The sequence below is a fragment of the Pleurodeles waltl genome, chromosome 3_1 (genome assembly GCF_031143425.1).
Source record: "Pleurodeles waltl isolate 20211129_DDA chromosome 3_1, aPleWal1.hap1.20221129, whole genome shotgun sequence".
NCBI lineage: Eukaryota > Metazoa > Chordata > Amphibia > Caudata > Salamandridae > Pleurodeles > Pleurodeles waltl.
The window spans coordinates 1,625,054,363-1,625,080,074 of NC_090440.1; positions in this window are offsets into that span (position 1 = coordinate 1,625,054,363).

Genomic DNA, 25,712 nt, shown 5'->3' on the forward strand with positions numbered 1-25,712 from the left:
ACCACTGGGAGAGCACCAGGGAATGGAGGAGACCATGCCAAGGGTGGGAAGGGTCCCTCTCAGAAGAAAGGGGGGGTAAGGGTAAACAGGGGGAGTTCTCTAAAGGGCTCCCAGGGTAAGGACTCCAGGCCCCCCAGTGAGAAGAAGCCCTGGTTCTCCAAAGGGAAGCCAGTGGCAGGTGTTCCCCCACGTAAGTGCTACACATGTGACCAGGTGGGTCACTTGAGGGGGGACCCCAAATGCCCCAAAAGTACACCTGTCCCAGGGTTTGGCCAGTGTAGCGCTTGGGGAGGAGTTGGTTCCAGGTGTGTCAGAGCCAGCTGAGATGACCAGATGGTCCAGAGAACCCTCGTGCCTGAGAACACTGCGAAGTACAGGCAGTGGGTGACCATCAATGGACTTGTTTTATTTAGATAAATATTTCCTATTTTTCTAAACGTGTTGCGTCATTTTGTAGTGTTTTCATTGAGTTACTGTGTGTGTTGGTACAAATACTTTACACCTAGCACTCTGAAGTTAAGCCTACTGCTTATGCCAAGCTACCAAGGGGGTAAGCAGGGGTTAGCTGAGGGTGATTCTCTTTTACCTTGACTAGAGTGAGGGTCCTTGCTTGGACATGGGGTAACCTGACTGCCAACCAAAGACCCCATTTCTAACAACGTTAAAGACCCCTGATTAGAGTTCTTAAGTCCGTTTTTGAAGAAATGACCTCAGTAAGCCTCTTTCAAGGTGTGCCTAGAAAGATGTTTTTCAGAGGAGGGAGTAAGCCAGAAGGCTCCTAGGCTGAGCATAATTAGGCCATTTGTACATACTTTATCCACTTAATATTGTCTGTGGTGTCTAATGATTTCACTTCTTGGAGGACATTATAATAGTTGTTCAGGGCCAGGGTGCATTTAAGCCTACACCAATGCAAAAGGGGTATTAGTCCAGTTTGGCTGACCATTGGTTTAATGCCCATGTTGTGTCATAGTGGGATTAAAGGAGTGTTTTTAGGAAGATTAACCAAGCCTCTAAGAAATGAGTTACAAGTGCGGACAGATTGGGAAAGCCCTATATCTCGGCTCCGTAAAGAGCACTTCTCTCTGCCATGACCCTAAGGGGGTCATTCTGACCCTGGCGGCCGGTGACCGCCAGGGTCACCCACCACGGGAGCACCGCCAACAGGCTGGCGGTGCTCCCGAGGGCATTCTGACCGCGGCGGTTCAGCCGCGGTCAGAAAGGGTAAACCGGCGGTCTCCCGCCGGTTTACCGCTGCCCCATTGAATCCTCCGCCGCCATGGGGATTCAGACACCCCCTACCGCCATCCTGTTCATGGCGGGAAACCCGCCATGAACAGGATGGCGGTAGGGGGTGCCGCGGGGCCCCTGGGGGCCCCTGCAGTGCCCATGCCAATGGCATGGGCACTGCAGGGGCCCCCGTAAGAGGGCCCCGCAAAGTATTTCAGTGTCTGCTTTGCAGACACTGAAATACGCGACGGGTGCAACTGCACCCGTCGCACCCCTGCAAACTACGCCGGCTCAATTCTGAGCCGGCGTCCTCGTTGCAGGGGCATTTCTGCTGGGCCGGCGGGTGCTCTTTCGGAGAGCGCCCGCCGGCCCAGCGGAAATGTTTAAATGGCCGCCGCGGTCTTTTGACCGCAGTGCGGTCATTTCACGGCGGTACCTTGGCGGACGGCCTCCGCCGTCCGCCAAGGTTAAAATCACCCCCTAAATGTCTTAATCGAGGGAGATATGCACCTAATTTTGGACGCCCTATAAGGCCTTAGAATTGCTGCAGCTTCCTGGGTTAAGCTCAGACTACTCTTTTTAAAACTGGTGGGAGCATGACATGTTCCCAGTTAGCCTTACTGCCAGGTAGTCAAACTCTTGGACCTTTCCCAGCAGTTTACCATCCAGCGTGATTGTACCTCTAAAAGACTTGTAGGAGCTGATGGTCATAAACGTGGTTTTGGAGTGATTAACCACCAGACCCCTGTCAGCACAGAAAGCCAAAAACCTGTTCACCAAGGATTGCAGGCCGCTTGGAGTTTTTGATACCAAGTGGGTGTCATCTCGAAACAGCAATAGTCGCACCCTGCACACTATCATGAGGGGTGCATCATTCTTTCCACCCTCTAAAAAGGAAACCATGTCATTAATGAATGGAGAGAGTAAGGTTGGTGCATAAAAGATCCCCTGCTGGACTCCATTATGAACCCCTACCCTTTCTGTCAATTCGCCACCTGGGCTCTAGCGGACTTGGCAAACGTTTCATGATGCAGAAGAATCAACATATTCAGAAGATCATAAGACAAACCATGTCCCTCCATACAGCCCACAACTAGTCCACGAAGACTAAGTACAAGTGGGCCTCCTGTAGTATTACAGTTTTCCAGCAAATATTAAGAAACCGAAGTTCTAAAGTTCTGATCTACAGTACTTATATGTCTTCTGACCCTTGCCTGGAGATAGGAGAGGGCCTGATGGTCCTATATCCAAGTCTTCAATCTTCCCAGTATCTGTCTGGAAAAAATATTTTGTGATACATCAATAAAGCTTATCGGCCGATAATTAAGGGATAAGTCACGAGCACCCTTTCAGCTGTCCGGCATACTTGCCTTTGCCAAGATGTAGTTTGTTAGTTTATTCAGATACAGGGCCCAACCATCAATGTCTGCAAGGAAAAGATCACCAGGGACTCCATCGGGCCCAGCAGCATTACTGGCTTTAATATGGCCAATGACAGTGTCAGTTCCCTGTTCAGAGGGGAGATCGTCTAATGTGGATGTTTAATCTTTAAGGGCTTTATTCATTTTATCCATGAGGGTCTGATGACCAACCGCAGTACTCACTACACCCGCCGTGTATTGTTTGGCTAATGATAAGCTGGTAGTCAGTGACAACTGGACATTACCTAATTTACTGAGTATACCCCTTAATGTGCAATGGAGCATGTTGTGGTCACTATCTTGTTTGGGGAGGATTCTCAAGTCTTTCAGACATTCCCCTAGGACAAGACTAATTAAATTGTAGTCTACTCTACTCATGTGACCTGGCCGATTGAACATGTGGGCAGCTTGGAAATCAGAAGGGGTCTGACCACTGCACGCTCTCAGGCCATAAGTCACTGTGAAAAAAAGAAGTTGGAAGGCTACACCTGTCCATCTTTTAAAAGGTACTTTATTTAAAGTGGGTATACCCCATGCCTCATCTTCATTCCCAGCAGGGCAGGTAGTGTCGTTCTAGAAGGGCTCAAATGTGGTATTGAGGTCTCCAGCCAGTCAATCAATCATAGAAGTATCTACAAATTCAAGCTCATTGGGAGTGGACTCACTCTGGGGAGGTAGTGCCATAGGTGCTACAGGCAAGTTGAACTTGAACCTGATCAAAGGCCCAGAGTTAGACCCCTTACGCAGGTCCAAATTCACCAGGCCCTCTGCCAATGTTTTTGACAGCAGAGAAAGTTCAATATAATCAAAAGTGCCTATTAAATCATAGTGATCATGTAGCATAAAAGATGTCAGAATGGATGATGGAAAAGCATGTATGTCCATTCTAGTATGGTTTATACATTTGTTGATCAGGGCCTTATCGTCCTCATATGTACCCTGGGCCAACTTAGGGACTTTTATCATGTATAAAGAAATTAAGCTCCTTGGAGGAGCCTGATGACTCAGCTTAGGCCCACGCTTAGCCCTCATAAAACCTCCTTTCGGGGCACCCAGATGTTCTATCCACCCATAGGATCAACTACTAGATTAATCAACCGGGCCTAATTCCTTGGCAACGTTATACTAGTTGGCTTGGAAATGGCAGTGCCAGTATGAAAACATTTAGGGGGTCATTCTAACCCTGGCGGTCGGTGATAAAGCAGCGGCCAACCCGCCAACAGGCCGGCGGTCCAAAAAATGCAATTCTGACCCTGGCGGGAACCGCCAACACAGCCCGCCGCATTAACACTCCGACCGCCACGGCGGAACAAACAAACAGCGCGGCGGTCACCGCCAACAGCCAGGCGGCAGACAATGTACCGCCCACCCTATCACGACCCACCAATCCGCCACCTTTTCTGGGGCGGGAGCACCGCCGATAAAAACACGGCGGAAACAGACATTTCCAATGGAAAACGCTCACCTCGAGACACTCCACGCGGAATCCGGACAGCATGGAACCCGAATTGAACATCATACCTGCTCTCGTCTACCTGCTCATCTACCACGAGTACGAACTCCGGCACAGACGTCAACGGTGAGTACTGCACCTACGACACACGGGAAGGGGGAGGAAGAAAGGTTACGGGCATACACATATGCGACCCCCCCAATATGTACACACCAATGCAGAGCAGGAAGTCACAGTGACACCACACAAACACCCTTTAAAAATACAATGACACAACCAAATTTGGAATAAATTTTCATGTTCAAAAAAAGCACCTGGAAATAATTGAGCAACCGTGAAAAATATTTACAAAAACCAAAAATATATACACATCAGTGTATCACTGAAGTAACAAGTCCTGCACATCCTACGAATCTAACATGTCCGTGGGCCAAGGTTCTGCGAAACAAGGGCAAAACCCACACACGAGACCTGAGTCCTTTGGAGAGAACACTGCAGGGGCATCCGATGTCAAAACTACAGGCACCTCAGGGGGAAGGGAAGGGGTGGCCACCACAGCCACATGAGTCCACGACGCCAGATCCACGAGGAGCCACCATGCCCACTGTACCATCCTGGGGAGTGCAAAGCCACAGTCTTTCAAGTCTCTGCAGTGGGTGGGTTGCCCACTGTACCATCCTGGGGAGTGCAAAGCCACAGTCTCTCAAGTCTCTACAGTGGGTGGGTTGCCCACTGGACCATCCTGGGGAGTGCAAAGCCACAGTCTCTCAATGTCTCTACAGTGGGTTGGATGCCCACTGTACCATCCTGGGGAGTGCAAAGCCACAGTCTCTCAGGTGGATTACAGAGTCCACTGGTCAAGGAGGAGGCATGGTGGGCACAGTGAACCATAAACAGTGCCTGAGACGGCGGGATCCAGCGCAGCGGTGCATGACATGGCGATGTCCAGCGGAGCGGTGCTTGGCAGGAAGGGTCCACCGGAGCGGTGCTTGACAGGAAGGGCCCAGCGGAGCGGTGCTTGAGACGGCGGGGCCCAGCGGAGCGGTGCTTGACAGGAAGGGCCCAGCGGAGCGGTGCTTGGGACGGCGGGGCCCAGAGGAGCGGTGCTTGACAGGAAGGGCCTAGCGGAGCGGTGCTTGAGACGGCGGGGCCCAGCTGAGCGGTGCTTGACAGGAAGGGCCCAGCGGAGCGGTGCTTGAGACGGCGGGGCCCAGCGGAGCGGTGCTTGACAGGAAGGGCCCAGCGGAGCGGTGCTTGACAGGAAGGGCCCAGCGGAGCGGTGCTTGGGACGGCGGGGCCCAGCGGAGCGGTGCTTGACAGGAAGGGCCCAGCGGAGCGGTGCTTGAGACGGCGGGGCCCAGCGGAGCGGTACTTGACAGGAAGGGCCCAGCGGAGCGGTGCTTGAGACGGCGGGGCCCAGCGGAGCGGTGCTTGACAGGAAGGGCCCAGCGGAGCGGTGCTTGACAGGAAGGGCCCAGCGGAGCGGTGCTTGGGACGGCGGGCCCAGCGGAGCGGTGCTTGACAGGAAGGGCCCAGCGGAGCGGTGCTTGAGACGGCAGGGCCCAGCGGAGCGGTGCTTGACAGGAAGGGCCCAGCGGAGCGGTGCTTGAGACGGCGGGGCCCTGTTCAGCGGTACCTGTCTTCACGGCGGGGCCCTCTTCAGCGGTGCTCTTCTGCACGGCGGGGCCCTCTTCAGCGGTGCTCTTCTGCACGGCGGGGCCCTCTTCAGCGGTACCTGTCTTCACGGCAGGGCCCTCTTCAGCGGTACCTGTCTTCACGGCGGGGCCCTCTTCAGCGGTGCTCTTCTGCACGGCGGGGCCCTCTTCAGCGGTACCTGTCTTCACGGCGGGGCCCTCTTCAGCGGTGCTCTTCTGCACGGCGGGGCCCTCTTCAGCGGTGCTCTTCTGCACGGCGGGGCCCTCTTCAGCGGTACCTGTCTTCACGGCGGGGCCCTCTTCAGCGGTGCTCTTCTGCAAGGCGGGGCCCTCTTCAGCGGTACCTGTCTTCACGGCGGGGCCCTCTTCAGCGGTACTTGTCTTCACGGCGGGGCCCTCTTCAGCGGTACCTGTCTTCACGGCGGGGCCCTCTTCAGCAGTACCTGTCTTCTCGGCGGGGCCCTCTTCAGCGGTGCTCTTGCAGTATGTCAAGGGAGTCATACCTGGCCTGGACACCCTGCTCAGTCGCCCTCCGACCGTGCTGTGTCAGGCCCCTTCGGGGAGTGAGTCCTGGGCCCTTTGGTGTCGTCCCTTGCAGCCGGGATGGGGCTTGTGGGGCCCTCCTGCTCCGCGCTCCTGGTGGTTGTCCTCTCCGCCATGCTGTCCTTCCGCTCCTTAGATGGGGCTCTCGGGCCCTTGCCTCCCCTGGCTGCTGTGGCCGGTGAAGTGGCCGGAGTCACCTACTTGGGGGCAGCAGTCTCTGTCCGCTCACGGCGGCCCTTCAATTTCCGGGTCCTCTTGCCTGGGGGGGGGGGCTGGCTGTCCCCTTGCTGCTCACCGAAGTGTTACTGCGGCCAAAGGGTGGACTCCACATGCCATGCACCACTTGCACTGTAGTAGTTGGGCTGGTGGTGGCTGAGGTGCCCTTGGGACTTTTCCCAGTTGGAGGGGGTGGGTCGGGGGAGGGAAAGAGGTCAAAACTGGAGAGGTAATTTTTCTTGGGACCAAGGTAAGGGGTAGGAGTAGTGGTGAGAGAAGTGGAGGAAGAGGATGTGGTTGTATGAGAGCCAGGTGTGCTGTCCTTGGGTGCAGGTGACTGGGACGTAGGCTGTGGTGAGGTGGTTGGCTGTTGTTTGGGTGTCTGCCTGCGTTTATGTGTCTTGGAAGAGGGGGTGACAGACACAGTGGGAGAGGACACAGGGGACGTGTAAATGCCAGTGGGGGTGGTGACTGCAGGTGTGCGGACTGTAGTGGAGGGTTTGCTGGTGGTGGAAGAACTGGCTGATGTTGGGGTGCATGCAGGTGTGAGTGTAGACGTCACAGGGAGGGAGGAGGGAGACGAGGAGGACGGGGACACAGAGGTGGTAGTGACTGTTGATATGTCTGCATCTGTGTGTTGCTTGGGTGAATGCTTGTGTTTTCTGTGGTGCTTATGTTTGGATGAGCTGGCCTTGGGTGTTGAGGTGTGTGCACGCTGGTCTGATGGTGTGGATGGGATAGGTTGAGGTACAGGAGACAGAGAAAGGGTGGAGGCAGATAGAAGAGGGAGACTGGAGACAAGGACAATGGCTGCCGTCAGTGCTGAGGCCAGAGCAGTGAACGCTCGTTGATGGGCAGCCTGACCCGAATGAATGCCCTCCAGGTAGGCATTGCTCCGATGCACCTCCCTTTCCACCCCCTGGATGGCATTCAGAAGGGTAGTCTGCCCAACAATGAGCGTCCTCACCAGGTCAATGAGCTCCGCACTGAGGGCAGCAGGGGTAACAGAGGCAGGGGCTGAGGTGCCTGGGGCGAAGGAGACGCGCGCCTTCCTGGCCGAGCGGCCACGGAGCGAAGACTGAGGGGCTGCTGGGAGGGCGGTGCTGGTGCGCTGGGTGGCGGCTGTACCTGTTGTTGCGGGGGGCACAGATGGTGCCGCCCCCGCTAGGGAGCTCCCAAACGAGGACGTGTCCGTGTCGCTGGTGTCTCCACCGGCCCCCGTTGTGGTGCTCCCCTCGCCCTCCGGATCACTGGTGCCCTCGGTGTCTGTGTCAGTGCCCACCGGGGCCTGGTGACCTGCAGCTCCCTCCTGCTCCGACGCCAAATCTCCTCCGCCGGATGATGCTAAAACACAAGAAGACAAAGATTTAGGGTGGGGGGAGAAATTAAACAAAGTTGAGTGCATGCCTTAGCAATACCCTTTGCGGAGAGGACAGACACAGGTGCCTCGTGCACTAAGTCGCGAACTTGGGGTACACTACTCAGTACTTCTGACTAGGCAAACAGGTCTAGGGACAACACACGCGCACATGGGTGATGCTGGAGCATGGGTAGCTGCACTTGGCACCCTACAGTGGTGGGGGGCGGGGGCACAGGGCCATGCCTAAGGGAGCGGACTACACTACAGAGAGCGCCCGGGCCTAATGTCACCCACAGCCCTCCTCCCCCCCCCAGACGCCTCCAATGTGCATACAGATGGGAGAATGTGCGAATACTCACCCCCTTGTGTCTGCTGTGCTGTCCTCAAGCGCCCATCCAAATTAGGGTAGGCCACCGCCAGGATCCGGGACATCAGGGGGGTCATGGTGCGACTGGCACCCCTCCTAGGTCGGGAGGCCATCCCCAGCAGTGTTTCTGCGGTCTTCCTCGTTCCGCGGCGGATGTCCTCCCACCTCTTGCGGCAGTGGGTGCCCCGTCTGTTGTGGACCCCCAAGTTCCGGACTTCCTCGGCGATGGCACGCCAAATATCGATTTTCTGGTGGGCGCTCACCTGTTTGACATGTACAGGGTGGGAAAGAGAAACCGTCACATATCTGCATGTTTGGAGTACATGCCCCCCCCTCCCCAACCTTGTCATGGTTCCCATTCTCTCATCTGTCGTGCGTTGCACTCCCCATTCCCTCCACACCCCACCAACTTACATCCCCCCCCTCCACACAGGCATAACCCATTCAATGTGCACTGAGTGTACTCACCTGTTGGTCTGGAGGACCGTAGAGTTGCGCATACTGGGGGAGGACCCCGTCCATGAGCTTCTCCAACTCTTCTGAACTGAAGGCGGGGGCCCTTTCACCAGTAGCAGCAGCCATTGTCACTTCCAGACCGAGTTCACAGCAGCACTTGCAGTATAGGTCCTCTCCTGTGGATGATCAGGTCTCGAATAATTGAGCTGATAGAAAATGGCGGTCACGCCCGCGGCGGTGCGTACCGCGGCGGTGCGTCCCGCGACCGCCGGCGCACATCGTCATTGGCTCCTGAAACCCATAGGCTTCAATGTTAACCAATGCGTCTTCGCACAGCGGTCTTCGACCGCCTACCGCCACGGTGTGCCCCGCCAGCGCAGTGACCTCACATCCCATTGTCCCACTTCACAGGTCAGGCAGCCGCCATTTCAAGGGCCCACATGGCTTAATTTCTAATGCGTCACACAGGCCTAGGCCTTGCAATGGCACACATACAAACAAATCAAACCATACATTTACCTGTACTGTGCAAGCTGTGTTGTACGTACCTGTGAGTGGATTGACTCTGTACTCCATATTCTCCTTCCTAGGCACCGTCCGCTGGGACTAGCGATGAGAAGGAGGAATCCTCGCGTGTACCGGCCGCTGGTGGACCTGTCGACAATGGAAGAACGCCATATAATACTACGATACCGACTTGACCGAGCCTCCATCCATGAACTGTGTGCCCAGCTGGAGCCAGCCCTGATGTCCCCCATCCGCCAACCCACAGGAATTCCCCCTCTAGTGCAGGTTCTGTCTGTCCTCCATTTCTTTGCAACTGGCTCATTCCAGACAACAGTGGCCATGTCATCTGGGATGTCTCAGCCTATGTTTTCCAAGATCTTATCCAGAGTGTTATCTGCCCTGATGAAACTCATGCGGAGCTACATCATTTTCCCAGAGGAGGGTGATTTGCCTACAGTGAAAGCTGATTTCTATGCCCTTGGACACATCCCCAACATCATTGGTGCAATTGATGGGACCCATGTGGCTTTAGTCCCCCCAAATGACGATGAACAGGTGTACAGGAACAGGAAGAATTACCATTCAATGAATATCCAGGTGGTCTGTTTGGCTGACCAGTACATCTCCCATGTAAATGCCAAGTTCCCAGGGTCAGTGCATGACGCGTATGTGATGCGAAATAGCAGCATTCCCTATGTGATGGAACAGCTACAGAGACAGCGTGTGTGGCTAATAGGTGACTCTGGTTACCCCAACCTGCCGTGGCTACTGACCCCAGTGAGGAATCCCAGGACCAGGGCAGAGGAACGGTACAATGAGGCCCATGGGCGTACTAGGAGGGTGATTGAGCGAACCTTTGGCCTCCTGAAGGCCAGGTTTAGGTGCCTGCATATGACTGGTGGATCCCTAATGTACTCACCAAAGAAGGTGTGTCATATCATCGTGGCGTGCTGTATGCTTCACAACCTGGCTTTGCGACGCCAGGTGCCTTTCCTGCAGGAGGATGGTCCAGATGGTGGTGTTGTAGAAGCCGTGGAGCCTGTGGAGAGTGAAGAGGAGGAAGACTCTGAGGACGACACAGACAATAGGGACAGAGTGATACAACAGTATTTCCAGTAACACCCAGGTAAGAATCACCCACGCCATTTCACAATTGCTTATAGCCTCCTGCATCTGTACTTTCTGTAGTTCCCCACAGATGTTTTTCATTAATTTTTGCCTTTCCCTTCCCTTCTCAGTGCTGTCTGACTCAGTACCTGACTTCTGCTTGGTTCGCACATGAAATACAGCGTATTGACATTGATATGTTGTCATGACTAATTGACAGAACAGAAATTGAACAGTAATATGTACTACATTTGTTAATAATACAGCATGACTCAAAACAGATTTGTGTGCAAAATGTGATTTATTTACAGTGCTAGATATCGGTACATGTGATTCTAAGGGTGATGGGTGGGGGTGGAGGAATATCCATGGCAGAGTCCAGTTCTCAGTCTCACAGGTGCATTGTTCTTTTGCCTGTGGAAGGATGGAGCATAGGCAGTTCATGGTTGGACAGGGTGGCAATGTGGGACAGTGGGAAGACTTGAGGGGGTATGTCCTGCTGGCGGGGGTCTTGACATCCTACTCTGTCTTTTTTTTTGGTCTCAGGCTCCTCTTACGGGGTGGTTGTTCTTCAGCAGGAGGTGGGGTTCTGGGGGGCTGTCGAGGTGTTGGGACCTCCTGTCCACTAGCGCCGTCGGAGGTGGTAGGCTGTTCCTGGTCCGGCCTAGTGACAGGGGCCCTGTGTGGTGCACCATGGTCCCGCAACACGTCCTCTATCCTGTGGAGGGCCAGGACGATGGTCCCCATTGCGGTCCTGATGATTCTCAGCTCCTCCCTGAACCCCATGTAGCGTTCTTCCTGCTGTGCCTGGATCTCAGTGAACCTGGCCAGTACCGTCGCCATCGTTTCTTGGGAGTGGTGGTATGCCCCCATGATGGTGGTGAGGGCCTCTTGGAGAGTGGGTTCCCTGGGCCTCTCCTCCCCCCCCTGTCGCACAGCAGCCCTCCGAGCTGCCCGGTTTCCCCCGGCCTCTGTCCCTTGGCCGGTGTGCCCGCTACCACTGCCCCCAGGTCCCTGTTGTTGTTGGGGTGTTGGGTTAGCCTGGGTGCCCTGTAGTGGCGGACACACCGCTGATTGAGCTGTCCTAGAGACAGAGGCATGGGCCCGCTGGGTGGGAGCTGTGCTGGTGTTGGCAGAGGGGGTCGGGTCTGGTGTGGCCTGTGGCTGCCTGAGGGGAACCGACTGCCCAGAGGTCCCCGATGGTCCGGGCTGGTCATCAGGTTCACTGTCGACAGAGCTGCTATCCTCAGTGTGGGCCTGTTCCGGGGGTGGGATGGACACTTCTGGACCCTCCTGGCTGGTGTGTTGTCGGTCGGGTCCTGCATGGGGTAAGAGAGTTTGGTTATTGTTTCTGTGTGTGCAATAGCGTGCGTGTTATGGGTGCCCTTGTCCCCCAGTGCAGGCATTCCCTTGAGGGAGGTGTTGTGAGGGTAGTTAGGGGGGGGGTTAGTGCAGTGGTCATGCTTAGGTGATGGGTGCCCATGATTTGTGTTGGCATGCAGGAGTTGGTGTTGGGATGGGTGGGTTGTGCTGGTGAGACATTGTCAGGGAGGATGTGTGCTGGGGGGTTGGGGGTGAGGGTGGGGGTGTGGGTTGGCATGCTGGTGGGGTGGGGGGGATATAGTAGTTGAGATTGGACTTACCAGAGTCCATTCCTCCGGCTACTCCTGCGAGGCCCTGAGGATGCAGGATGTTCAAGACGTCTTGCTCCCACGATGTGAATTCGGGAGGGGTGGGTGGGGGTCCGCCGCCAGTCTTCTGGACCGCGATGTTGTGCCTGGAGACCATCGATCGGACCTTCCCCCGTAGGTCGTTCCATCTTTTGCGTATGTCCTCCCTATTCCTGGGATGCTGTCCCACCGCGTTGACCCTGTCCACGATCCGCTGCCATAGCTCCGCCTTCCTAGCTATACTGGTGTGCTGCACCTGCGAGCCGAAGAGCTGGGTTCCACTCTTAGGATTTCCTCCACCATGACCCGGAGTTCTTGGTCCGAAAAGCGTGGGTGCCTTTGGGGTGCCATGGGGTGGTGTGGGTGTGGTGTGGGGTGGTGTATGTGATGATAAGTATGTTGGTGAGTGGTGCTTTGTGCTACTATGTGGTGTGTGTGATGGTGTAGTGTGCCTCAGTGTGTCTTGCTTTGGATTGTCTGCTGTGTCTCTCTCTCCTTCTCTCAGTAATTCTGGTCGCAGGGGTTTGTGGGTGATGTGGGTGTGTGTTTTATAGTTGGTTGATTGTGTGGGAGTGGTGTGTGTATGTGTATCAGGTGTGTGTATTTCAAATTGTCCAATGTGGCGGTGTTTTGGTGATGTGTGTGTATTCTGACCGCGGCGGTGTGTACCGCCAATGGAATACCGCGTTTGAATGACCGCCGTGTGGATTCGTGGGTCGTAATGGCATGGGCGTATTTCTGTTGGCGTGACGGTGGAGGTTTGGTCATCTCCAGTTTATCGCTGCCCGCTGATGTGGCGGGCTGCAGTGGAGGACGGAATTTTGGAGGTTTGGCCGTTGTGGGTCAGAATGACCGTGGCGGTTTACCGCGGCCGCGGCGGTGTTATGGCGGTCTTCTGACCGGCGGTAAGGGCCTTTTACCGCCGAGGTCAGAATGAACCCCTTATTGAGGGGCTCTCATTTTTATTTCTATTCCTTTCCTCTATTAAGGATGCATAAGTAGGGAAGGGTTTCTTAGTGAGGGCATTAGATTCTTTTCTTTTAATAAGAGCTCTCAAATCCCCTATGTCTGATGTCAACCTGGTGATCTGTGATCTAAGGGCAAGGACCTCTAGTTGGAGATTCTGGACTACCTGAGCTACATTAGGTATATCTGGAAAAATGGATACAGGTGGGTGATTGGCGCCAGAACAGTGGGTACCCCCAACTCACTTACAGCCAATTTGTGGACATCATTAGGAAGGCCTTTCTTAACAATCATGCCTGGTGACTGGGACGCGAGGGCATATCTCTATTCGCACACACAATTAAAGACGAGAGCGGGATCAGGTTTTGGACTGTGCAGGTGATGGAAAGAATAGAATTAATTGGCTCAGCAGAGGTGGTAATGTAGTGTAGCCATTTTTAAATGTAGCTTTATGCGCGTTAGCTTAACGTATTAGGCCTCTGTGCACTGTGCCCTAGATGCATTTTATTGAACCTTGCACTGTTATTTTACAATAACCAGATTCACGGTTTTGTTTTTATTTCATACTATCACACTGTTTAGCTTACTTCAGCACTGTGTTCTCAAACAATACATTCTTGCTCGCTATGTGCTTTAGTCAAGGCTACAGTCTGGTACATTGCCGGTAAACGTGGTAGAAGGTTAGTCTCTAGTGTTCGTAGAAAGTACACATCCTTACGTAGGGACATTTCTTAGAACATCTGCGTGTTAGTTATAAAAATACTTTCTAGTCCTAGTGCACGTTAGAGGGAGATTCCGACCAATCAATCAATCAATCAAAGGCATTTGTATAGCGCACTGCTCACCCGGAGGGTCTCAAGGCGCTGGGGGGGGGGGGAAACGCTACTGCTCGAACAGCCAGGTCTTGAGTTGCTTCCTGAAGGCGAGATGGTCTTGCGTTGTCCGGAGGTGGATGGGGAGGGAGTTCCATGTCTTGGCTGCCAGGTAGGAGAAGGATCTTCCTCCGGCGGTGGCTCTGCGGATGCGGGGGACGGTGGCGAGAGCGAGGCTGGCGGAGCGGAGCTGGCGGGTGGGCTTGTGGAAGGTCAGGCGGCTGTTGAGGAACTTGGGGCCCAGGTCGTGGAGGGCCTTGTGTGCGTGGGTGAGGAGTCGGAACGTGATTCTTTTGTTGACGGGGAGCCAGTGCAGGTCTCTCAGGTGTTCGGAGATGTGGCTGTGTCGGGGGATGTCCAGGATGAGTCGTGCTGAGGCGTTCTGGATCCGTTGGAGTTTCTTCTGGAGTTTGGCGGCGGTGCCGGCGTAGAGGGCGTTCCCGTAGTCCAGCCGACTGGTGACGAGGGCCTGGGTGACCGTCTTCCTGGTCTCGGTGGGGATCCACCGGAAGATCTTTCGAAGCATGCGCAGGGTGTTGAAGCATGAAGATGAGACGGCGTTGACTTGTCTGGTCATCGAGAGGGAGGAGTCCAGGATGAAGCCTAGGTTGCGAGCGTGGTCCGTTGGCTTGGGGGTGGCTCCCAGGGCGGGGGGCCACCAGGAGTCGTCCCAGGCGGATGGTGATGATCCCAGGATGAGGACCTCCGTCTTGTCTGAGTTCAGTTTCAGGCGGCTGTTCTTCATCCATTCGGCGACGTCTTTCATCCCTTCGTGTAGGCTGGCTCTGGCGGCGTCCGGGTCGCTGGTGAGGGAGAGGATCAGCTGGGTGTCGTCGGCGTAGGTGATGATCTTGAGGTTGTGTTGACGTGCGATGGTTGCGAGGGGGCTCATATAGACGTTGAAGAGGGTGGGGCTGAGCGATGACCCTTGTGGAACTCCGCAGATGACTTCGGTGGCCGCTGACCGGAACGGGGGGAGGCGGACTCTCTGGGTTCTTCCGGCGAGGAATGAGGCGATCCACTCCAGGGCCTTCCCCTGGATGCCGGTGTTGTTCAGGCGCTGTACCAGGGTGCGGTGGCAGACAGTGTCGAACGCTGCGGAGAGGTCCAGGAGGATGAGGGCCGCAGTTTCCCCATTGTCCATTAGGGATCTGATGTCGTCTGTGGCTGCGATGAGGGCGGTCTCCGTGCTGTGGTTGGCTCGGAAGCCGGATTGCGAGTGGTCATACAGAGGAACATACAACTAGATGCTGACTGCCCCGTTGCAGATGCTGATGCAGATTACTGGCCTTTGGTCAGGTATGAGGGTTGATGTCCTCCCGGGAGAACCTGAAAGGCAGGCTTAGAGCTTCACATGCTGTGCTCAGAATATAACTTGGAGAGAACCTAATCTCATTGCACTATGATAGCCTTATTCTTGTGCTTCACTCTCATTGTTACTATTGTAATTCTACTGTGTTGTGTAGTTCTGGTTATTGCAGCTCACGCTTTGCTATCTAAAATGCAGTTGTTTTATTAAATCAATCTTTAAAACATAAACTGCCTTTGTCATTTCTATATGAGACCGCATTGTGTATGAGAGAACTGGTTGTGACCTGAGTGACCATGACTTCCCTGGGAAGTACTAAGATGTCATGCGCTCGGCTGCCCAATTGTCTCTTCCCTTAGGGAGAGATGAGGCACTGCTAGTTAGTCAGAGCAAAACCCGGATTTGGGGTGACAAGGGTCCTTCACCATGGGTCAGACTTAGGGGGTCATTCCGACTCCCGCCGGCGGCGGTAACCGCACGCCCGGCGGGAGCCACCGAATGACCGCACCGCAGTCAAATGACCGCGGCGGTCATTCTGAGTTTCCCGCTGGGCCAGCGCCAGCCCGCCCAGTGAGAAACCCCCTTCCACGAGGATGCCGGCTCCGAATGGAGCCAGCGGAGTGGAAGGGGTGCGACGGGTGCAGTTGCACCCATCGCGATTTTCAGTGTCTGCCATGCAGACACTGAAAATCTATGTGGGGCCCTGTTAGGGGGCCCCTGCAGTGCCCACGCCAATGGCATGGGCACTGCAGGGGCCCCCAGGGGCCCCACGACACCCGTTCCCGCCAGCCAGGTTCTGGCGGTGAAAACCGCCAGAACCAGGCTGGCGGGAAGGGGGTCGGAATCCCCATGGCGGCGCCGGTTTCCCGTTTCTGACCGCGGCTGTACTGCCGCGGTCAGAATGCCCATGGAAGCACCGCCAGCCTGTTGGCGGTGCTTCCGCGGTCGTTGGACCGCCAGGGGCAGAATGACCCCCTTAGTCCCCTACACTGCGAACGATCTTGCCGCCCAAAAATCCAGTAGTCTCATTAGGATAATGAGAGCCTACGCGATAGTAACATCTACATTTGTAATGCAGTCATGTGATTTTAAAACAGAGGTGTAAGGAAATGCCTCCTTGGCATGGTTACCCCCTAACGTTTTGCCTTTGCTGATGCTAAGTTATGATTTGAAAGTGTGCTGGGACCCTGCTAACCAGGCCCCAGCACCAGTGTTCTTTCCCTCAACTGTACCTTTGTCTCCACAATTGGCATAATCCTGGCACTCAGGTAACTGGTACCCCTGGTACCAAGGGCCCTGATGCCAGAAAAGGTCTCTAAGGGCTGCAGCATGTCTTATGCCACCCTGGGGACCCTCACTCAGCACATGCACACTGCCTCTCAGCTTGCGTGTGCTGGTGAGAAGAAAATGACTAAGTCGTCATGGCACTCCCCTCAGAGTGCCATACCAACCTCACACTGTCTGTTCAATAGGTAAGTCACCCCTCTAGCAGGCCTTACAGCCCTAAGGCAGGGTGCACTATACCACAGGTGAGGGCATATGTGCATGAACAATATGCGCCTACAGTGTCTAAGCAAAACCTTTGACATTGTAAGTGCAGGGTAGCCATAAGAGTATATAGTCTGGGAGTTTGTCAAACACGAACTCCACAGTTCCATAATGGCTACACTGAAAACTGGGAAGTTTGGAATCAAACTTCTCATCACAATAAATGCACACTGATGCCAGTGTGCAATTTATTGTAACATACACCCAGCATGCCCCCTGAATACCTACCGACTTCTAGTGTAGGCTGACCAGTTTCTGCCAGCCTGCAACACACCAGACTTTGTCACTCTGTGGCCAGGAACAAAGCCTGTACTGGGTGGAGGTGCTTCTCACCTCCCCCTGCAGGAACTGTAACACCTGGTGGTGAGCCTCAAAGGCTCACCCCTTTTGTTACAGTGCCCCAGGGCATCCCAGCTAGTGGAGATGCCCTCCCCTCCGGCCACTGCCCCCACTTTTGGCAGCAAGGCTGGAGGAGATAATGAGAAAAACAAGGAGGAGTCACCCATCAGTCAGGACAGCCCCTAAGGTGTCCTGAGCTTAGGTGACCCCTGCCTTGAGAAATCCTCCATCTTGAGTGTGGAGGATTCCCCCAATAGGATTAGGGATGTGCCCCCTCCCCACCGGGAGGAGGCACAACGAGGGTGTAGCCACCCTCAAGCAGAGTAGCCATTGGCTACTGCCCTCCCAGACCTGAACACACCCCTGAAATCAGTATTTAGGGACTCCGCAGATCCCAGGAAATCAGACTCCTGCAACCTGAGGAAACAAGAAGGACTGCTGACCTACAAGCCTGCAGAGAAGGAGGAAGACGACAACTGCTTTTGCCCCAGCCCTACCGGCCTGTCTCCAACTTCGAAAACCTGCTCCAGCGATGCATCCGACATTGACCAGAGACCTCTGAAGCCTCGGAGGACTGCCCTGGACTAAAGGACCAAGAAACTCCTGTGAACAGCAGCCCTGTTCAAAACCAGCTACTTCTTTGCAACAAAGAAGCAACTTCCAAAGACTTCAAGTTTCCCGCCGGAAGCGTGAGACTTCCCACTCTGCACCCGACGCCCCTGGCTCGAGATCCAGAGAACCAACACCTCAGGGAGGACTTCCCGGTGACTGCGAGCCCGTGAGTAACCAGAGACGACTCCCCTGAGCCCCCAAAGCGATGCCTGCAGAGAGAATCCAGAGGCTCCCCCGACCGTGACTGCCTGTAACAAGGGACCCAACGCCTGGAACGCAGCCCCCAGGACCTGAAGGAACCGAACTTCGTTGCAGGAGTGACCCCCAGGTGACCCTCTGCCTAGCCCAGGTGGTGGCTGTCCCGACAAGCCCCCCCTGTGCCTGCCTGCACCGCTAGAGTGACCACCAGGTCCATCCATTGTTTCCTACCTGAAACCCGACGCCTGCTTTGCACACTGCACCCGGCCACCCCTGTGCCACTGAGGATGTATTTTGTGTGCCTACTTGTGTCCTTCCCAGTGCTCTACAAAACCCCCCTGGTCTGCCCCCTGAGGATGCAGGTACTTACCTGCTGGCAGACTGGAACTGGAGCACCCCTGTTCTCCTTTCTCGCCTATCTGTTTTGGGCACCTCTTTGACCTCTGTACCTGACCAGCCCTGAGCTGCTGGTGTAGTAATTTTGGGGTTGCCTTGAACCCCCAATAGTGGGCTGCCTATGCCCCAGAACTGAGACTTGTAAGTGTTTTACTTACCTCATAATCTAACCTTTACTTACCTCCCCCAGGAACTGTTGATTTTTGCACTGTGTCCACTTTGAAAATAGCTTATTGACATTTTTACAAAGACTGTACATGATATTGTTTTCATTCAAAGTTCCTAAAGTATCTAAGGGAAGTACCTTACATTTAAAGTGTTTGATGTAAATCTTGAACCTGTGGTTCTTAAAATAAACTAAGAAAATATATTTTTCAATATAAAAACCTATTGGCCTGGAGTAAGTCTTTGAGTGTGTGTTCCTCATTTATTGCCTGTGTGTGTACAACAAATGCTTAACACTACCCTCTGATAAGCTTACTGCTCGACCACACTACCACAAAATAGAGCATTAGAATGATCTACTTTTGCCACTTTCTTACCTCTAAGGGGAACCCTTGGACTCTGTGCACACTATTTCTTACTTTGAAATAGTATATACAGAGCCAACATCCTACAAGAGGTGTTAGGCTTTAGATTCTGAGTAAAAATAGGAGCAACTCAGTCCATAGCTGACTTCGAACATGAATTTGCAGCAGCATCCCCACCCAGGAGTGTCTCCACCTCCGCAATAAGGGTGCCTCTATCTGTGAGAGTTCCCGTCTCATGTTGTCACCTAGGCGAAGGGATACGGGCAAGCTTATGACTTTTGGTCTTCCTTCCCAGGGGTGGGTCAATGGCTTTGTGTTTTATCATCATAAAAAGTTATGCTACCACAACAACAATAAATGTATTGGAGGTAGAAATCATGCAAGAACCAATAAAAATCGAAAGCTCTCCAAAGGAGGAGGGTCACCTAAGTTAAAACTACAACAAGAAAAGGCCCTAAAGGACAAAGAGGGGTGCACCAGCCCTGCCCCTTTGCGGCACTGATGGGTGAAAGATTGGCCCACCCTCGGCCAGGGCTTTGCCTGGGTGCGGTCCATGTGCATCCTTTGCCAAGAGGGTGACAAAAAGTGCTTACTAGCGCTATCAGAGCATCCACAGGTGCAGAGGATGAAGGGTCAATCTCCAGGGGTTCTTGTAATGCTGGGACACCTAGTCCTACCAAACAGCTCCCATGCCTCTGGGTGACAAAATGCGCTTTAAAGTGCTATCATGGGCGTCCACATCTGCATAGGATGAAAGGGCAGCCTCCAGGGGCCCTTCGAATGTTGCGACACGTAGTCCTACCAAACAGCTCATGTGGGGGTAACAAATTGCACTTTATAGCGCTAACAGAGTGTCCAAAGGTGCAGAGGATGAAGGGGCCCTTGGAATGCTTAGGTGCATATTACTACCAAACAGCTCCGTACCACAGGGTCACAAAATGTGCTTGATAATGCAATCAGAGTGTCCACAGGTGCAGAGGATGAAGGGGCCACCTCTAGGAGCCATTGAAATACTGGGACATGTAGTCCTACCAAACAGCTCCCATACCACAGGGTGACAAAATTCTCTTTAAAGCGCTATCACAGTGTCCACAGGTGCAGAGGAAGGAGGGGCCATCTCCAGTGGCCCTTAGAATGCTGAGACGCACAGTCCTGCAAACAGCAAGTTTTTCGTCACAACTCCAAGGCCAGCTTTTCTCCAAGCTAGACAAAGCTCCTGTGACTTAACAGTTAAGGGTGAAGCAGGGATGCCACTAGCTCTGCTTTCCTCCTTATGGATCCTTAGGCTCAACCAGAGCCGGTTATAATCACTCAATGCTTTTACCTTGGTGCCACCCCTTGCGACCCTCCCCATTAGAGCCCTAGACACAAAAATATAGTCAATAATTAACCCATATTCCTCAATAAAAAAGGTAGCATTCATGAGATAGGTGGGCTTAATGGCTTCACAAGCATTAATTAGATCAAACATAATGACCATGGGTAAAAGGGCCTCAGCTTTTTGGTCTTCTTGTACAAGCTCTGTCCAGTAAAACTAACTCATTGACCTGCGGTGTATGGCCAAATTCAGTATTAAAATTGACATCAACTACAATATGGAGTGCTGTGTCCAAGTGGGCTAGCTCAGCGTCAAGACCTAGTATAAAACTGGACAACGTGTTAACATTAGTGAATGCATCAATACCAAAAAGCCTTGTATTAAAATTCATGAAAACAACTAGTACGCCTTTGGGCCAAATCAGGAGGAATGATTGGATTGCACCACTCCCAGTATATAATGAGCAGATTTTGCACTAAAGGGAAACTTGAAAGTAGGTCATTAGTCCTCCATTGGCTCAGTCAGCAGGGGAATTGGATGCAGAGACCATATAGGCAGCAAACCTATCTACACTCACAGCTTCTGGTCCAAGGCTCTTGCAATAATATCATGTTGTGGCTTGAGACGAGCGGGACCCAGTTATCATCATCCTTGTTTTTAGATATCCCAGCAACATTATAAAGGAGTATTTTTACCTGATGGGCAATGTCAGCAGGACTAGTTGGGATAACAACAACATTTTCAACAGCGGGATGTAGCATTAGGGTGTGAAAAACATGCAGGACCTACTCCCAGGGGAGAATAGCCACTTTCTGGCGGGGGTCAATGGCGTGCAGTAGAATTACAGGATCTACTCTCATGCCAAGACCTTAAGGTTGTCTACCCGGTCCATGGTCATCCTCCTGCAAAACACACTCAGATAGATCTGGCAGTTATTGAGTCAATCCACATTGGTCAGGCTCCCAAAAGGACCAAAGTGATTCTGAACCGAATTTTATAAAGCTGTGGCTGGGCTTGATTGACACCCTGTGTGCCCTCAGAGTTGTCTGAGTTGGGTAAGTAAGTGAACAAGTGTCTGTGGAAGTATCCAAGGGGTCTGATTTAGATCTTGCCAGATGAGTTACTCAGTTAAAACAGTGACAGATAGCCCATCTGCCGAAATCCTATGGGATATAGATTTCAGGGGACGGGATATCTGTCACCTTGTGATGGAGTAATTCGTCTGCCAATATGTAAATCAGGCACTCAATATTTACAGAATCCCCAAGTATAACGTAATGAATTACTTACGAACCAGTGCTAAAGTTCCAGACAAGTAACTTCCCCAACCGTCTTTCATATTGCAAGGACAACGACGAGCCAGTAAAGATGATCAAGTCTGGAGCCCCTAAGAACCCTGGACTGTAATAATATCTGGAAAGATTTTCAAAAGACAAGCACTAACTTTGATCCTTGTACTGAAAAGGGCCTTGTCTAGATTACTTACAAACACCACAATTACTATACTTGCAGATCAGAGCCATGTGGGAGATTGCAGAGGTCAAAGGGACTGAAAGGACAAATTATGCTCTGTTTTTTGTTGAGGGAGAGTGCCCAAAGGCAGAATGGTTGAGTACACCCCTTCACAGGGGAGGGATTGTTGGGAAGAGGCCTCAGCCCTGATCAACTGTAAAATGGCTATGTTAGATAAGGACTTGGGTGGTCATTACAACCCTGGCGGACGGTGTTAAAGGTGCGGTAATACCGCAAACAGGCCGGCGGACAAAAAAAGGGAATCATGACCCTGACGGAAACCGCCAACAAAGACCGCCACTTTAACACACCGCCCGCCACGGCGGTACAGACAAGCAGCGCGGTGGTCACCGGCAACAGACAGGCGGAAGACAATGTACCGCCCATAGTATCACAACCCGCCAATCCGCCACCTTTTCCGGGGCGGATTCACCGTGGATAAAAACACGGCAAAAACAGTTTCTGCAATGGGAAAACGCTCACCTGAACACATCCCACGAGGAAGGAGGACTCCATGGAGCCGGCATTACAAATCCTACCGGCCCTTGTATTCCTACTCATCTACAAAGAGCAACGCTGGCACCGGCGAAGACAACGGTGAGTACTGCACCTACGACATAGGGCAGGGGGGAGGCAAAAGTTAGGGGGACACACACGCAACACCCCCACCCCCACCCTCACATATTACAACACACACACCAATGCATTTACAAAAATCACAGTGACAACCCACAACCCCCCCGGAAGAATGCAAAGACAAAACGAAATCAGTTCAAACATTGTAATGTTTCAATATACATGTCTCAAAAATATACAGATATATTATAAAATAATTCAAAGTATATACATTACGAGAAGTAGTGCAGATATGCACATCTCAATGTCCGTGCACCACTAGTCCAAAAATGCATGGGCGAGGCCCACAAAAGATTCCTGTCCACAAACGAAGAGAACACTGCCGGGGCATCAGATCAAAATACAACAGGCACCTCAGGGGGAAGGGAAGAGGGGGCACCTCAGCCGGATGACTGCAAAGCCAGATCCACGACGGGGCTCCATGCCCATTGATGTATCCTGGGAGTGCAAAGCCACAGTCTCTCAAGTCTCTACAGTGGGTGGGTTGCCCACTGTACCATCCTGGGGAGTGCAAAGCCACAGTCTCTCAAGTCTCTACAGTGGGTGGGTTGCCCACTGTACCATCCTGGGGAGTGCAAAGCCACAGTCTCTCAAGTCTCTACAGTGGGTGGGTTGCCCACTGTACCATCCTGGGGAGTGCAAAGCCACAGTCTCTCAAGTCTCTACAGTGGGTGGGTTTCCCACTGTACCATCCTGGGGAGTGCAAAGCCACAGTCTCTCAAGTCTCTACAGTGGGTGGGTTGCCCACTGTACCATCCTGGGGATTGCAAAGCCACAGTTTCTCAAGTAGATAACAGCCTCCACTGGTTCTGGAGGGGGACTGGTGCCCAGACTGGATAAGTCTCCCCGTGACAGTTCCTGTCCCGTCACTGTCCCAGCTGCACATGGGATAACGATGGTTGATGTGGCGGTCTTTTCCTTCTTCACAGGTGCATGCCCTGTTCAGCGGTGCTTTGCCATGGCGGTTCTAGACTGTTCAGCAGTGCTTTGCCATGGCGGTCTCTGGACTGTTCAGCGGTGCTTTGCCATGGCGGTTCTGGACTGTTCAGCGGTGCTTTGCTATGGCGGTTCTGGACTGTTCAGCGGTGCTTTGCCATGGCGGTCGCTGGACTGTTCAGCGGTGCTTTGCCATGGCGGTCTCTGGACTGTTCAGCGGTGCTTTGCCATGGCGGTTCTGGACTGTTCAGCGGTGCTTTGCCATGGCGGTTCTGGACTGTTCAGCGGTGCTTTGCCATGGCGGCTCTGGACTGTACAGCTGTGCTTTGCCATGTCGGTTCTGGACTGTTCAGCGGTGCTTTGCCATGGCGGTTCTGGACTGTTCAGCGGTGCTTTGCCATGGCGGTTCTGGACTGTTCAGCGGTGCTTTGCCATGGCAGTTCTGGACTGTTTAACTGTGCTTTGCCATGGCGGTCTCTGGACTGTTCAGCGGTGCTTTGCCATGGTGGTTCTGGACTGTTCAGCGGTGCTTTGCCATGGCGGTTCTGGACTGTTCAGCGGTGCTTTGCCATGGCGGTCTCTGGACTGTTCAGCAGTGCTTTGCCATGGCGGTTCTGGACTGTTCAGCGGTGCTTTGCGATGGCGGTTCTGGACTGTTCAGCTGTGCTTTGCCATGGCGGTTCTGGACTGTTCAGCAGTGCTTTGCCATGGCGGTTCTGGACTGGGCATTGGTGTGTGGCATGACGTTCTCTGGACTGGGCATTGGTGTGTGTCCCTCATTGCCCAACCGGGCTGTGGCAGCCGGGGCCCTCCTGGGCACTGACTCTGGCGGTGGCGGTGGTCTCCTGACCAGTGACGATACTTGGGCCCTCCTGGGCACTGACTCCGGTGGTGGTCTCCTGACCAGTGACGATACTTTGGCCCTCCTGGGCACTGACTCTGGCGGTGGCGGTGGTCTCCTGACCAGTGACGATACTTGGGCCCTCCTGGGCAATGACTCGGGCGGTGGTCTCCTGACCAGTGACGATACTTGGGCCCTCCTGGGCACTGATTCCGGCGGTGGCGGTGGTCTCCTGACCAGTGACGATACTTGGGCCCTCCTGGGCACTGGCTCCGGCGGTGGTCTCCTGACCAGTGACGATACTTGGGCCCACCTGGGCAATGACTCTGGAGGTGATCTCCGGACCAGTGACGATACTTGGGCCCTCATGGGCAATGACTCCGGCGGTGGTCTCCTGACCAGTGACGATACTTGGTTCTCCTGGGCAATGACTCTGGTGGTGGTCTCCGGACCAGTGACGACGGTGCTGGCGGTGGCGTCCCGACCGCCGGGAAGGATGCCGCCCTTCTCCGCCATGATGCTCGCACCAGGCTGTGCAGACTTCCTCTGGCCCTTCCCCACCTTTCGAGGAGTCACAGCTGACTCTGCAATCCCCCTGGGACCCCTGTGAGTTGTTTTGCCTCCAGGAGTCAAAACACGGTCCCGTCGGCCACTTTCCAACTTCAGAGCCTTTACAGGGGGTGGACTGCCAGTGCCTTGGCTCCGGGTCACACTGCTTGCCCTGGTGGCCGGCGCACTCCACACACCTTGAACTCGCACCACTGGTACTGGAGGCTTTTTGGCTGAGGCGCAACGACAGGACTTATGAATTGGAGGGGAGGTGGGGGCAAAAAGGTCAACTTTGCAGAGGGACAGTTTCTGACGAACACTGGGATGGGTAGTTGGAGGGGGTCTGGGAGTGGAGGAAGAGGAGGTGGTTGTCGGAGGTGTCACTTTAGGTGTTTTAGGTGCAGCTGCAGGTACTGGAGGCTGTCGTGAGGTGGATGGATGTTGGGTGTGAGGGTGCCCGCGTTTGTGTACTTTGGGAGGGGGCGTCACAGACACACTGGGAGAGGACACAGGAGACGTGTAAATGGGAGTGGAGGTGGTGAGTGCAGGTGAGCGGTGTGTGGTACTGGGTGTTCTGGTGTGAATCCTGGTGCCTGTAGATGTAGTGCATGCAGGTGAGAGTATAGACGAGACTGGGAGGGTGGCGGGAGACGACGAGGAGGGGGACACAGTGGAGGCAGTGGATGTTGCTGTGTCTGCATGTGGGTGATGCTTGTGTGTGTGCCTGTGGGTTGTGTGGTGCCTATGTTTGCCAGAGCTTCCCTTGTGTGTTGACGTGTGTGCATGCTGGTCTGTAGGTGTGCTTGGGATGGGCTGGGGTACAGGGGATTGGGTCTGTGTGGAGGAGGTTGGAGGGGGGAGGCTAGACACAGGGACAATGGCTGCCATCAGTGCTGAGGCCAGAGATTGCAAGGTTCGCTGAAGGACACCCTGACCAGAATGAATGCCCTCCAGGAATGCATTACCGTGTTGCAACTCCCTTTCTACACCCTGGATGGCATTCACAATGGTAGACTGCCCAACAGTGAGTGACCTGAGGAGGTCAATGGCCTCCTCACTGAGGGCAGCAGGGGTGAGTGGGGCAGGGCCTGAGGTGCCTGGAGCGGAGGTGATGCCCACCCTCCTGGGTGAGCGGGCACGGGGCGAACGCTGAGGGGCTGCTGGG